At 51.7% G+C, this 15556-nt stretch overlaps 1 long non-coding RNA gene across 2 annotated transcripts in view; it reads right to left on the bottom strand.

Annotated features, from left to right (window-relative positions):
• LOC132535454 (uncharacterized) overlaps positions 1 to 15556 on the bottom strand; it is an 81520-nt gene that overhangs the window by 27483 nt on the left and 38481 nt on the right. The window contains exons 3-5 of one of the 2 annotated variants that reach the window (XR_009547264.1): positions 12718 to 12823; positions 11787 to 11916; positions 5969 to 6229 (exon numbers count right to left, since the gene is read on the bottom strand). This is a non-coding gene — a long non-coding RNA (uncharacterized LOC132535454). Of the gene's footprint in view, positions 1 to 5968; positions 6230 to 11786; positions 11917 to 12717; positions 12824 to 15556 lie in introns of those variants that run through there. The other variant, XR_009547265.1, reaches the window with a different exon arrangement.

Here is a 15556-nt window from a genome sequence, read left to right as displayed (position 1 = left end):
ACCCGGGTTCAAGCCACTGATCCCCACTTGCAGGGGGGAAGCTTCCTGAGTGGTGAAGTAGGGCTGCAGGTGTCTCTCTCCCTCTCCCCTATCAACTTTTTTCTCTTTTTTGCCTCCAGGGTTGTTGCTGCGGCTCAGTGATGGCAGTATGAATCCACTGCTCCTGGAGGCCAATCCCCCCTCTTTTTTTAATAGTCTAGGACAGAGAGAAATTGAGAGGGAAGATGAAGATAGAGAGAGGGAATAGAGAAATGGACGCCTGCAGACCTGCTTCACCACCTATGAAGCAACCCCCCTACAGGTGGGGAGCCGGGGGCTTGAATCTGAATCCTTGCATGGGCCCTTGTGTTTCATACTATGTGCACCCTCTCAATTCTTGTGTCCTATCTAATAACAAGGAAAAAAAGAAAGCAGAAGGCAGAGTCTGTAAAGGCAGTGCCCTGTCCCCTCAGCCCCCGGACACTCCTGGGCTGTGCATCAGCTTCAGGGACTCCTACTCCAGGGCCCCCAGACCCGGCAGCCAGCAGCTCTGTCCCTGGACGGCACAGATGCTTGGGGATGGCCAGGCACGAGGTGGCGCCCCCTTTCCCCGTGGGGCTTGGAAGGCAGCGAGGAGCAGTGCAGCCCCAGGGGCGGCCTCCTCAGACGCCCCAATTCAGCCGCTTATCCTGTGCTCGCTGTCTCTGTCCCAGCTGCCCTGTATCTTTGTAATCGGAGTCGCCGCCCGGACTTCCTGGGCAGCCTGGCCTGGGGCAGCTGTCGGGGTGGGTATTGGGGTGCTCATTGGGGTGAAGCTTGCGTTCAGGAGCTGTCTGTTCCCTGTGTGGTCCTATGACACTAACTTCACCAGCGACGAGGCCTGGGGTGGCCCTGGTTTCTGGGGCCACTGGACGGGCACCCCAGTGGGGAGGAGCCAGCTTCACTGGGGGGACTGGAGGCTCAGAGAGGTGGCGGCCTTGCTAAGAACTGCACAGCCAGTCAGCGTTAGACCCCCCTCCTGTTCCCCAGCTTTGACGCCCCCTGCCCCAGGCTGGGTCTGCTTTTCCCACACAAAGGCTGGGTATAGACAGGTCCTGGGAGCATGTGGTGGTGAGGGCAGAGGGTCCTCAATGCCTGCTTCAGGCTGAGCCCCAGTTCTGGGCGGGGGATGAGCTGCTTCCAGCTCTTGGAGGTGCAGAAGGGTTGCACTGGATCGACCTTCTTGTGGTGCATCCCGTGAGTACCCATTCACTGGGGAAACTGACGATCCTTCCTAGCCGACTGAATCCACATGGATCCCAGTCACTTTCAAAGCCAGCAACAAGCAGCTCCTGACAGATTTCAACCTGACGCTGTTGACTGGCTACGGAAGAAGGGCAAACGCTAGAAGGAGGAGGAGGTGCAGAAGACAATCACGGGGTGGGGGTGGGGTGGGCAGGGGTGGGGCCTGGGGCTGCAACCAGGCTGGGGGCTCCTAGCTTGGTTCTAAGGCATGTTTCTCAGAACAGCAGAGCTGTTTGTATCACACCTGCAGCCCTGCTTCACCACTCGCAAAACTTTCCCTCAGCAGGTGGGGACCAGGGGCTTGAACTGGGTCTGTGTGCACTGTAACACGTGTGCTCAGCCAGGTGTGTCACCACACGGCCTCTGTAACACCCTTTTAATCCACAACGGAAGGTCATGTTTGCTGCTGCCCCTCTCTGTCCCGACTGGCAGGTCACTCCCGCCCACCCACCCCCTGCCAGCAGTTTCAGCTGCTAAGAATGGAGAAGTCACCTTCTTCACCTCATCCTGGATGGAACCTGAAGGAATCATGTTAAGTGAGATCAGCCAGAAAGAGAAGCATGAAGACGGCCTGACCTTACTCTTGGGTGAGAATCATAGGAACAAGGACAGGAAGGGGAAATGCAGAGTGAAACTCGGACCTCGGACAGGGTGGGGGTGTACTGCTCCAAAGCAAAGGATTCTGGGGAGGGAGGGCAGGCAGGAGGCTGGGGCTGGGGTGGGGGGTTGGGGTCCTGGTACAGGATGGTGGCTTCTTACCTAAGTTGAGAGTGTTTTGGAGATGGCTGTTGGGGGGAGATGAGAGACTGTGTCTATATATTAGGGACTGTAATGTAAACCATTGCCCCCTCCCCAAGAAAACGGTGAGAAAGAAAGAAGAAGAAGGCGGGGCTTCAGCTGCTGCAGTTCTTTGCTGAGTCGTGGGCTGGCTGCTTAAAATACCTCCTGGCGCACGGTGGGCGTTCAGTAAATATTTGCAGATTCAGTGAGTAACACCACCACCTGCAGTGAGTAATACCCACCCATGGGGTGGGCCTAGGACTAGAACGGGGGGGGGGGGTGCAGTAACCCCTAAGTCACTTGCTCGCCTGTGGGGAGCTTGGCAAGTCCCCTTGATATTCCGGAGACTTCTGTCTGGGCCGAGCCGGCGAGATGCCAGCTGCGTGTGTCGGGCAGGAGGCGGGAGAATGCTGGTGACACTGGGCTCAGGGTTCAGTCACCACCCGCCCACGCTCAGCCGGTGGCAGGTGACAGCACCAGCCCTGCCCGGGACTGTCCCCAAGGTTGCTGGGGCAGAATGTCTCCTGCAGACAGAATTCCTGAGCAGGTGGGAGGGCAGAGGTGGGCCCTGCTGCTGGACTATGGGGAGATAAAGCACCCAGGCCAGTGTGGGGCTGAGCTTCTGTCTGAGCTTCGCCCTCTGTCGCCACCTGGTGGCTGCGGAGTGAAATGCAGGCTCTGTTATTATTATTATTATTATTATTAATTTTTTATTTAAGACTTTATTCCAGGGGGCTAGGCAGTGGCACACTGGATTAAGCACACATGGAATGAGCGCAAGGACCCTCTTAAAGATCCCAGTTCAAGCCCCGGGCTCCCCACCTACAGGGGGTTGCTTCACAAGTTACGAAGCAGGTCTGCAGGTGTCTTTCCAGCCTTCTCTGTCTTCCCCTCTCCTCTCAACCTCTCTGTCCTATCCAAAAAATAAAAAATGACTATAGGAGTAATGGATTTGTAGTGCAAGCACTGAGCCCCAGTGATAACCCTGGAGGCAAAAAAAAAAAAATTCCAGGCCAACTCCTTCTCTTGGTCTCTGATGTCATTTCTTGCTGCCTGTCTGCCCATCTTGGATAATCAATAATTTCAGAAATAGGAGCCTTATGGTCATCTAGACTAGCTTTCCACGTTGATATGATCAGTGGTGCTTAGTTGTTATCTCAGATCAGTGTAAAATTTTATTTTATTTTATTTTATTTCATTTTGCCTCTAGGATTATCATTGGGGCTCGGTGCCTGCACTATGAATCCACTGCTCCCAGAGGCCATTTTTCCCATTTTTGTTGCCATTGTTGTTGTATTTATTGTTATTGTTGTCATTGTTGTTGTTGGATAGGACAGAGAGAAATGGAGAGAGGAGGGGAAGGCAGAGGGGGGAGAGACAGACACCTGCAGACCTGCTTCACTGCCTGTTAAGCGACTCCCCTGCAGGTGGGGAGCCGGGGGCTTGAACTGGGATCCTTGCACCGGTACTTGCGCTTAGTACTATATGCACTTAACTGGGTGCACCACCGCCTGGCCCCCTCTTTTTTTCTTTGCCAACTTTATTTCCTCCCAGGGCCTCATGCCTGCATGGTTCCACTGCTTCTGGCAGACTTATTTCTCTCCTTTAAATTTCAGATAGAGACAGAATGAGAAGACAGAGGACGAGAGACACCACAGCTCCACCCTGCTGTTGATGGAGCTTCCCCTGGTGCTGTGTATGGTCCTCCCAGGTGGTGCTGGGGGCTCAAATACACTCTATCTTTTGGGCAGTGTGTGCTCTGCTCTGCCAGGTGAGCTGTCTCTGGCCCTTATGTTTCCAAACATTCTTAGTGGAACTAAAATTACAAAGGAACATGTGGTATGGGGCCAGGTGTGGTGCCTCTGGTTGAACACATATGTTACAGTGCTCAAGGACCTGAGTTCAAGCCCCCGGTCTCCACCTGCTGGGGGAAGCTTTGCAAGTTTCTCTCCCACTGTATCTCCTCTTTCCTTCTTGATTTCTCTCTGTCTCCATCCAATAAGTAAATAAACAAAGTTAAAATAAATGTGTGTTTCTTGCAATGAATTAAAAAAAACCACCAGAAACCAAGTGTCTGAATGTCTCTGCAAACGTAATTCTCAGAGGCGTTTTCTCTTCAGGGGAGGGGTTTTCAAAACGAAGTTAATTACCTGCTTTCTGCTTTACTGTCTGGAGAAAGTCTTGCAATTAAGTCTAGAGGACTGTCATCCCCACCTCCGGTGACTTCAGAATCCCTCCATGCGGGCTGGACGGGGGTGTGGGCTCTCACTTGTCCTCAGTCGGCCTCTGCGTACTGTTTCTCTATCACAAGGGCACTTCAATGCCTATAAGTTACTTACTGATTGCTACCAGAGCCCTGCTCAGCTCTGGCTGATGGCGGTGCTGGGGATTGAACCTGGGACTTTTGGTGCCTCAGGACTGAAAGCCTTTGCACATAACCATTATGTCTTCTCAGCCCTGTCTGTGTGTCTATCTTTCTATCTAGCTATCTATCCATCATTCATTTATTCATTCTTTTTTTTTTTTTTTTTTGCCTCCAGGGTTATCGCTGGGGCTCGGTGCCTGTACTATGAATCCACTGCTCCTGGAGGCCATGTTTTCCCATTTTGTTGCTCATGTTGTTGTTGCCATTGGATAGGACAGAGAGCATTGGATCGACCTTCCCGTGGTGCATCCCGTGAGCACCCATTCATTGGGGAAACTGACGATCCTTCCTAGCCGACTGAATCCACATGGATCCCAGTCACTTTCAAAGCCAGCAACAAGCAGCTCCTGACAGCTTTCAACCTGACCTGTTGACTGGCTACGGAAGAAGGGCAAATGCTACAAGAAGAAGAAGGACAGAAAGAAATCGAGAAAAGAGGGGAAGAGAAAGATAGACACCTGCAGACCTGCTTTACCACTTGTGAAGTGACCCTCCAGCAGGTGGGGAGCTGGGGGCTCAAACCGGGATCCCTATACCGGTCCTTGTGCTTCGTGCCATGTGCGCTTAACCCGCTGCGCTACAGCCCAGCCCCCCCCCCATTCATTCATTTTTTGATCAGAGCACTGCTCGGCTCTGGCTGGTGGTGGTGCAGAGGATTGAACCAGGGACTTTGGAGCCTCAAGCATGAGAGCGTCTTTGCAGAACCATTAGGCTGTCTACCCCGCCCCTTTGAATGTCTTTTCTTGGGGATGGAGTTGCTATTACTGTCAGCCTAGATTATACCCTGTGCTGTCTAGTTTGGAAAAACACAGGTATGTCCAGTGTCTTCCTCTTCATAAACTTCCAGAGTGGAGGGAGGGGCCAAGGCTTGGCTGTCGCTGCAGGCCTTCCCATGTCCCCCTCACAGCCCTGGGTTCCAGAAACATGTCTGGATCCCAGATAAAAACAAACAGACAAACTAAACCTCCGCTCACAAAGAGCTTAAATCAGAGGCTGGGAGACAGGTCACCTGGCAGAGCACATGCCCTGCTGTGCATGAGGCCCCAGGTTCAAGTTCTGTGGGCGGTGGAGGGGCGCTGTGGTGTCTCTCCCCCCTGCCCGTCTCCCCGTCTCTCAGAGTAATAAGGAGTGCAGGGCTGGCGAGGTAGCACACCTGGACAGGGCACTGCGGGCTGTGTGCGCACCCAGGCTCAAGCCTGGCCCCCACCGCACTGAAGGAAGCTTTTGTGCTGTGGGCTCCTTCTGTCTCTCTCTCCCTCTCAATATCAAAAACAGTAACAGGGTCGAGCAGTGGCACACCTGGTTAAGCGCACACAGTATAGTGTCCAAGGACTCGGGTTCAAGCCCCTGGTCTCCACTTGTAGGGTGGAAGCTTCATGCTGGGCCTTCTGCTGTCCACTGCCTGGGAGATGGCCCCACTGCTCCCGTTTCACCTGAGCTCTGTCCCCGCCAGTGTCTCCTGCCAGTTGACCATCCCTCATTGGAGGGGCACAGGCCATTTGCAGGCCCAGTTTCCTCACAAAAGTTTCCCGTTGGTGTGTGTGTGTGGGGGGACCAGCCGTTTGACTGCTCTAAGACAGACATTTGAAAAATACGTGTATCTGTGTCCAACAGCTACATTTCATGGAAGCACCAGAAAAGAGCCCAGAGGTTTGGGCAGGGGAGACGGCACAGTGGCTCTGGAGAAGACTCTCCTGCCTGAAGTGCTGAGGTCCTAGGTTCAATTCCCAGCCCCACCATCAGCCAGTGCCGAGCAGGGCTCTGAGAAAAATAAAAACAACACCAAAACAAAACAGTTTGTCATCTAGATGGGAAGTGGGGTGGGCTAGCTTTGAGGACTGAGGGGCAGATAGCGTTCAGCTCCTGTGCCCTAGAGCCCACCTTCCTGCGAACCAGAAACTGAGAGCTTCAGTGAACACAAAATCTCTCCTCCACAGCTCCAGCTCCCCAAATACAACTTGGAACCTGCCCCAGTGTGTGTGTGTGTGTGTGTGTGTGTGTGAGAGAGAGAGAGAGAGAGAGAGAGAGAGAAAGAGACTGTGTCACAAGGTCAGTCGCCACTGGTGACATTCTCCAGGTTGGCCAGGTGACAGCCCTGTCCTGGTGCATTATGGGGGACATTGCTCCCATCTGGGGGTGGGGGTTGGCGGGGGCAGAGGGGGGCTGTGTTTTTTCCTCTCTGGCCTGTTCCCGTCCGACAAGGGAGCTCCTTGTCTGGGCATTCAGGGCTCGGCCACCAGCCAGCCACCTGCCCTGGACTTTTACGAAGCGTCCGGCCTCCATCTTCCGGCCGTTGTGAACCAGAGCCCTCTGTTCCGAGCTCAAAGGGAAGCTTTGTTTCCGGGGCCCTGCTCCCATCTGGCCCGGCCACCAACAGCCTGTGACTCCAGATGGAAGAGTCCCCCCACCCCCATCTCCATCTCCACAGTGTCTGGAGCCTTGAGGGACGAAGGCGAACTGGCCTTCGGGAAGCCAGGCTGGGCTGCCACTTCTCAGCTTAAAACTGAGGGAGGGAGCAGGGCTGGGAGGCGGCATAGTGAATCTGCAAAAAGACTTCCATGCTTGAGGCGCTGAGGCCCCAGCTTCCACCTCCAGCACCACCATCAGCCAGAGCTGAGCCGGGCCCTGGGGTCTCTCCCCCTCTCCCTCCCTCCCTTGCCCTCCTCCAGCCTCTCCCTGACAACTGTGGGAGTCAGGGAATAAAGTGTGAAGCCCGTCACCTAGCGCGGTCAGGTGTGTCATAGTTCTGCTCAACCTCTGAGTGCTTTCAGTCCGGTCGTCTCTTCTGTCTGCCTTCCCCTTTGTGTGTGGCCACTGGGGGTGAGGGAGGGGTGGAGGCTGCGGTCATTAATGGTGCTGAAGTTACAACACTCAGTGTCTTGGCTAACTTGAAATAAAATAAAGAATATTATATTTATTTATTTAAAGAAAGGCTTTGGGCATGAGTGGTGGTACACCTGGTTGAGCGCAGCGGGTTAAGCGCAGGTGGTGCCAAGTGCAGGGACCGGCATCAGGATCCCGGTTCGAGCCCCCGGCTCCTCACCTGCAGGGGAGTCGCTTCACGGGAGGTGAAGCAGGTCTGCAGGTGTCTGTCTTTCTTTCCCCCTCTCTGTCTTCCCCTCCTCTCTCCATTTCTCTCTGTCCTATCCAACAACAATGACATCAACAATAATTACAATAATAAAACAACAAGGGCAACAAAAGGGAATAAATGTTAAAAAATTTAGAAAAGAATTAAAAAATAAGAAGCAAATAAAAAAGCAGAAAGAAGGGTGGGGGTGGGGGTGGGAGGACAGTGATTGAGAGAGACACTAAGGCTGGATTGCGGATTCAGGCGTTTTCTGACTGGAGCATCTCGGAGCAGAGCTGGAGGCGCAGAGCTCTGCCCTGTCGTGTGGGAAGGCTTTGTGTTGGGACACAGGGACGGGCAGGAGGACTTGGCCGGCCGTGTGTCCAGGCTGGAGGACATGGGACAGTAGGGGAGGGGTGGTGGGCTGCAGGGCTGTGGTTTTGGGGGGCCAGCTGCGGGGCTGAGGGAAAGGCAGCCGTTTCCTGAGGGCTGGTCCTGGCAGGTGTGCTGGGCTGCAGCAGGGAACGTGGAATTTGTAGCTCACGACATTCCAGTCCTAACCACACCCTCTAATTTTATTAAATTAATTTTTAATTTTTATTTTTGTTGTCATTATTATTATTGCTGTTGTTGCTGTCATCGTTGTTGGATAGGACAGAGAGAAATGGAGAAAGGAGGGGAAGGCTGAGAAGGGGAGAGAAAGACAGACACCTGTAGACCTGCTTCACCGCCTGTGAGGAGACTCCCCTGCAGGTGGGGAGCTGGGGGCGCGAACCGGGATCCTAAGCCAGTCCTTGCGCTTCACGGCATGTGCGCTTAACCTGCTGCGCTACAGCCTGACTCCCTAATTTTTTTTTTTACCAGAGCTCTGCTCAGCTCTGGCTGATGGTAGTGCTGGGGATTGAACCTGGGACCTCAGAACCTCACGGGAGAGTCTATTTGCTGAGCTATGATGCTGTGTCCCCAGCCCCAAGCCCTGGCATCTATCTAGGGGTGTGACTTCTGCCTTCAGCTGTTACCCGTCAGCAATGGCAGCCCAGGTGGGGACACGGTGGATCAAGCCTTGAACTTCCAGCGAGGAGGTCTGGGGTTCCAGCCCCAGTACCGCATGTACCAGAGTGGTTTCGTCCCCTTGCTTTTCCTCTTCATTAATAAGGGGCCAGGCAGTGGTGCGCCTGGTTAAGCCACATTACAGTGCCCAAGGACCCGGGTTCAAGCTCCTGGTCCCCACCTGCAGGGGGAAAGCTTCACGGGTGGTGAAGCAGGGCTACAGGTGTCTCTCTCCATCTCTGTCCTCCCCTCCCTTCTCTCTCTATCTTGCCTCCAGGGTTGTCTGGGACTCGGTGCCAACATTAAGGCGCCATTGCTCCCGGTGGCTATTCCCTCCCCCATTTTACTGGATAGGACAGAGAGAAACTGAGAGGGGAGAGGGAGAAAGAGAGGGAGAGAGACAAATAGATTCCTGCAGACCTGTCTAACCACTTGTGAAGCCTCCCCGCTGCAGGCGGGGAGTCGGGGCTCGAACCCAGGTCTTTGCACAAGTCTTGCCACATAGTACTATGTACGCTTAACCAGGTGCCCCCTCTCCCCCTTCCTTCTCAATCTCCCCCTCACCTCTCCATTTCTGTCTCTAGCCAATACATAAGTACAGTTAAAATCGGCCTGGATCAGTGGACTTTCCACAGACAAGAATCTGGGGATAACAAGTGACACCATAGACGGCAGTGGCCAACACGACAGTGTCATCACACCCACAGTCCCCTGGCCTCAGTCCACTTCATCCTTGCAAAACAAACAAACAAACAACAAACAGGAAAACCCTTCCAGGAATAATTCTTCCCAAAATAGTTTAAATTTTTTTAAGTCTTTAAAAAATTAATTTACTATTTATTTTTATTATCGGATAGACACACACACACACACACACCCCAAGCTCAGCTGAGCGGGGAGTCAGGGAACGTTAACAGGACCCTCAGGCTCTGCCTCCCTAAGTCACATGCCTTTTCCTCCGCCCTCCTCTGCTTCCCGCTCCACCTGGCCTCGGCCATGTCTCCTCAGGTGTGGCAGGGACTAAGGTGCGGGCTCCCTGGTGCCCGTCTGTCTCCAGCAGGGGGCTCCCTAAGGCAGCCAGCTTTGTAAGAACTCAAAAAAATGCGGCTTCCAAGCGCACTGCATGGGGGGTAGAAGACGAGGAAGTGGCCAGACTTCCCCTGGAGGGGTCGCCCCGGTGGCTCTGCCCATCTTCTGAGCCTGCCCGGGCGCTTTCTAGACGGCCTTCCACCCTGGCTGCCTTCTGCCGAGTGTGGCCTCCAGCCGCAGCTGCTGGGCCCTCTACCACACGCAGGCAGTGGAGGGGATGGGAAAAGCCCTTCCAAGAAGGGACATTCAGAGACCTTCCAGCCCTGCGAGAAACTCTTATTGGCTGTCTCCTTCCTTCCTTCCTTCCTTCCTTCCTTCCTTCCTTCCTTCCTTCCTTCCTTCTTTCCTTCCTTCCTTCCTTCCTTCCTTTCTTTCATGATAAAGTTTTTTTTAAATATTTATTTTGGGTAGAGACAGCAAGAAATTGAGAGAAAAACAGAAGAGAGAAGGAAAGATGGGGGTGGGGGTAGATAGCATAATGGTTATGCAAGCGAACTCTCCTCCCTGAGGCTCTAGAGTCCCAGGTTCAATCCCCGCACCACCATAAGCCAGAGGAGGAGGAGGAGGAAGAAAGAGAGAAGGAGACACCCGAGTGCTGCCCCACTGCTTGTGTGGACTGAGGCCTTGAACCCGGGTCCTCACACACTGTAACGCGTGTGTTCAACCAGGTGTGCCACCACCCTGGTTGACTCAGTTTTGTGTTTCTTGTCTACGGTGATTGCCGCAAACTGTGTTACGGACTGGGGAGACAGCGGTGCTGATGGTGCTGGTGATGGCTGTGACGAAGATGGTGACGGTGGTAAAGAAGATGATGATGAGGGGCCGGGTAGTGGAGAACCCGGTTAGGCGCATCCAGCACGAGGACTCGTGTTCGAGCCCCGGCTCCCCACCTGCAGCAGGGAAACTTCACAAGCGGTGAAGCAGGGCTGCTGGTCTCTCTCTTTCTCTCTTTCTCCTCTGCCTTTTTCAACTTCTTTCTGTCCTATCGAATGAAAAGGAAAGTGGTGGAGTCCTAGTATCAGCAGCTGGAGGCAAGAAAGAAAGAAAGGAATGAAGGAAGGCAGGCAGGAAGGAAGGCAGGAAGGAAGGAAGGAAGGAAGGAAGGAAGGAAGGAAGAGAGAGAGAGAGAGAAAGAAAAGAAAGAAAGAAAGAAAGAAAGAAAGAAAGAAAGAAAGAAAGAAAGAAAGAGAGAAGATGGTCCATGATCCAGGAAGTGGTGTAGTGGATAAAGCACTGGACTCTCAAGCATGAGGTCTTGAGTTTAATTCCCAGCAGCACATGTACGACAGTGATGGCTGGTTCTTTCTCTTTCTGCCTGTCTTCTTCATGAATAAATAAACACAATATTAAAAAAAAGATGATGATGGCAGTGGTGATGGTGATGACAATGGTTGTGATGGCAGTGGTGGTGGTGATGATGGAGACAGTGGTGGTGGTATTGGTGGTGGTGGTGGTGGTGGTGATGATGAGGGTGGCAATGGTGTGGTGATGGTGGTGGTGTTGACAGTGGTGGTACTGGTGGTGGTGATACTGAGGCTGGTGATGATGATGGTGGTGGTGCCATTAACAAGGGTTTCAACCACCCCTCCACCCCCTCACAAGAAAAAGTAAGAAAGAAAACCCACTTCCCTTTCCAACAGGGTTCCCACGTGCTGTGTGGTGTTGAAGGTGTTGCAGATGGTGGTGATCATGGTGGTGAAGGTGGTGACGACCACTTCTGTGATGTACCTACAGCCAGTGTCAGTCTCTGATATCTAGTCATTACAGTGACTCTACAGTGTAGGTGCTATTCTACAGATCAAACAGCCAAGTCTCTAGATTAAGTACTTTTCAAGAGTCCCCCACGTGAATGGGCTCCAGACTGACATGGTGGCCTGGCTAATCACTGAGAATGCTTCCAAAATTGTGTCTATTTATTTATCCAGAAAGAATAAATTCCTCCCGTAATCACTAGTTAGTATCTGAAGGCCCAGATCCTGTCCAGAGATGAGCTAGCTGTGGTTAACAGTGAGTGTAAATCCACATTTCAAAGAGTCTTCTAGATAATTTTTCATAATTTTTTTCCAGCCAATTGCTTGTCGGATGTGATTAGATCAACATTATCTTTACCTCATAATTCGGTTGACAAAGAGCTTGTAGCAGAACTGGGAGAAGTTTCAGCTCTCTCATTCTTCATGTCAGCTTGGGCTGTAAGCTGTGATTTCTCACTGTGCTTTCTGGGACGGTCCTCCAGTTAAGCCTGAAAACAGTATTTGGGGATCCAAGGTGACATGGCACCCAAGAGCTGAGTGGCTGCGACTCCTGCCTTCCCACCCTCTTCTCCACACCACCTCACACAGAGCAAGGCAGAGAGACTTCAGGAAACCTTCCACCACATATCACCCGCCTTCTGCTCACTTAGAGTGTGACTTGTGTGAGCTCCTGGTATCCAGTGCTCCGTCTTGTGCCAGCACCAGTGGCTAAGATTCCCAGATGCTAAGAGAGGAGTCTGGTTTCCTTCCTCTACCTTCCTCTATAACGCGTGCTCCCTCCTTGCTGTCAGTTTTCCTGAGACTTTGATCAAAACTGACCCTGCTTGGATCCCACCTTCACGCTGTGTCTTTCTTTCTCCTCTCTCTCTCTCTCTCTCTCTTTCTCTCTGTCTCTCTCTCTCCTATTTTGTTTCCTGCCAACCAAAACTGATGGTTCTGAATTTATGAGAAACAGCTTTTTGTGGGATAGAGGAGGAGATGAGAAGCACTGAGATTTTTTTGAATTTGCAGAGCATCTGTGTCTGGCTCGAATTCATTCTCCCGGCTCTGAGGAGTCCAATAAATATCTGTTGAGCGAAGGAAGGAAGGAAGGAAGGAAGGAAGGAAGGAAGGAAGGAAGGAAGAAAGGAAGGAAGTTAGGAAGGAAAGAACGAGTGGGGGACACCAGTGGTAGCTAAGAGTCAGGTGAAGAGAAAAGAACGGGATTTCATCCAGGATTTGGATGCAGACCTGGGGGCCTCAGAAGTCCCCCCAAAACACCCACCTTGGAGAAGGAAATGACATCTAACCTTGGTCAGTGCTCAGAAGGACACTTTTTGTTCCAAAAGGAAAAACGTCCCAGCACATGGTGATAAGACCATTTCCTTTCTCTCGGCGTCTCCTTTCATGTCAGCTCTGAAATATGAAGTCATTAGGGAATATTAAAACAGTGCTGACAAACTAATTAACAGAAGACATTACGCCGGATGGGCTCAATTTATCCTTTTTAATGGTTCTTATAAATGGGCACCGCCAATTAAAATTAATAAAGATTTACCAGCGATCGCCCGGTGTACATTGCTAAGAAGCGCCGCTGAAGGTCGGCTTAAAGTCAGCTTGGGCAAAGCTGCGAGTTCAGCGCCCCAGAAGCAAGTCCCAAGGATTCCCCGACTTCTTTTTGCCCCTCCCCCATGCCCGTTTCTCCTCCCTGGTGGGGCCAAAAAAAAAAAAAAAATCAAAGAACGTTGGTGAAATAGCTCACCTGGACAGTACATTGCATTGTCATGTGGATGACCCAGGTTTGAACCTGGCCCCCACTGTGTTGAAGGAAGTCTTGCTTCTGTGGTCTGTCTATCTCTCTCTCTCTCTCTTTCTCCTCTGTCTCTATCTCTCCCTATCTGAATAAACCAGACCAGCACAGTGAAGTCCCAGACATGTCCACAAAAGAAAAAAATAAAGAAAAAGAACGGAAACAGTACAGTTAGTCTCTTTGCCTTGGGCTGTTAGAATGATCATTTCTGAAACAGGAGGTTGAGAGGGGCCCTGGGGGTGGGATAGCTCCCATCCAGGGGCCAGGCCCGGTCTCACCCTCACCCTCACCCTCACCAAGTCCCAAAGGCAGGGGAGCTTCATGGGTGTTGAAGCAGGGCTGCAGGGATCTCTTTTTTATTCTCGCTACCTTCCCCCTTTCAATTTCTTCTGTTTCTGTCAAACATAAATTAATAAACAAAGAGAATTCTGAGATTGAGTCAAACTGTTGAGGAGAAACTAAAGGTCAGACCACTATCCACCATCCCCTCTCCCCCGTCACTGAAAACGAAGGCTGAGAGTCTGAGTTTGTCTCCAGTTCTGGGTGTCTGATGACGTTCCCTGGGGTCTCCCGGCTGGAGACACTCAGACCCCTGGACTCAAACCAATGCGCCTGAGTCCCCCCCAAATGCAGAGGCTCTGTGCCACCCATGTGGTGATGGAGTTCACCACGTTTTCCATTTTGGGGAGCCCAGATGTCTGCAGTGAGCCTCTGCCCCAGACAGAAAGCCCGAGGGAGGTGGAGTTTGCACTGCGGACTTCATCTTGGGATGGAGAGGGCGTCAGTGGGGCTGGGCGGTGGCGCACCTGGTTAAGTGCTCACATCACAGTGCTGAAGGACCCAGGTTCAGTCCCCTGGTTCCACCTGCAGGGGGAAAGATTCACGAGTGGTGAAGCAGGGCTACAGGTGTCTCTCTGTCTCTCCCTTCTCAATTTCTTTCTGTCTCTATTCAATAATATAATACATTTAAAAATATCGAAAAAATAACAAAGAAGAAAAGAAAAGAGGGTGAGAGCCAGAGGGGAACTTCAGGTTCATCTGGTCCCTTCCCTGCTGCTGACAGCAGGGGAAACTGAGGCTGGAGTGGCAGGTGACTCAGCAGAGGACTCCCCAAGTACTGGGAGCCAGAAGGGAGCCGTGCTCGCGGCCCAGTGCTGCCTCACCCTCGTGGTGCTCACAACAGGAGTGCATCTGACCAAACGTTCAGACGAGGGGTGGGCTCTGTGCTCTCTGCTTGTCAGAGGGATCCAAGGCTGGAGGGGGGGCTCCGGGGTGAGGGGGCAAGGTGTGTCCGCCAACACTGGAAGCTCAGCTGTGGCTGACGGCCAGTTAGGGGACCGTCAGAGGGCAGTGCTGCTTCTGACGGAGGAGGCAGTGAGCTGTTCATTAAAATCTCTCCTGGGGACCATGAGGACGCAGGTTCAGGGCCCGGGTCCCCACCTGCAGGGGGAAAGCTTCATGAGTGGTGAAGTAGGTCTGCAGGTGTCTCTCCTTTTTTTTTTTTAATCTTTCCTCTTTCTCAATTTCTCTCTGTTCTATCAAATAAAATAAAATTTAAATTAATAAAAATCTCTTCTGAACCTGAGAGGCTATGATTCCTTCCCAGAGAACAACAATACAAATCCTTGTAAAAAATATTGGACTGAGAAACGTTACACATGTACCAACTACCGTATTTTAGTGTTGACTATGAATCATTAATCTCCCCAATAAAGGGGAAAAATATGGGGACTGGGTAGTGGCATACCCAGTAGAGTGTATATGTTACTATGTGCTAGGACCTGGGTTCAAACCCCCTATGGGGGCTGGGGGTGGTAAGCTTCACAACTGGTGAAGCTGCAAGCCCTCCCTCTTCCTCTCTCTTCTCCCTTCCCTTTTCTGCTCAGTTTCTTTCTGTATCTATATCATTAATAAATTTTAATATAAAGATTCTATTAAAGTACATGTGTATATATTATTTATTTTATTTTAATGAGACAGATAAGAGACTGACTAGATGGTGGTGCTGGTGATTGAACCTCAGACCTGGGAGCCTCAGATGTGAAAGTTTGTTTTTCTAATGAATTAATTTTTTTATATTTATTTATTTATTTATTTATTATATTATATTATCCCTTTTGTCAACCTTTTTTATTGTTATAGTTATTATTGTTGTCATCATTGTTGGATAGGACAGAGAGAAATGGAGAGAGGAGGGGAAGACAGAGAGGAGGAGAGAAAGACAGACCCTGCAGACCTGCTTCACTGCCTGTGAAGCGACTCCCCTGCAAGTGGGGAGCCGGGGGCTCAAACCGGGGTTCTTATGTTGGTCCTTGCACTTTGCGCCACCTGCGCTTAAC

Source organism: Erinaceus europaeus, chromosome 22, assembly GCF_950295315.1.
Source record: "Erinaceus europaeus chromosome 22, mEriEur2.1, whole genome shotgun sequence".
Classification (NCBI taxonomy): Eukaryota; Metazoa; Chordata; class Mammalia; order Eulipotyphla; family Erinaceidae; genus Erinaceus; species Erinaceus europaeus.
Note: the sequence above shows the minus strand (reverse complement) of the source record. Positions and strands in the feature narration are given on the sequence as shown.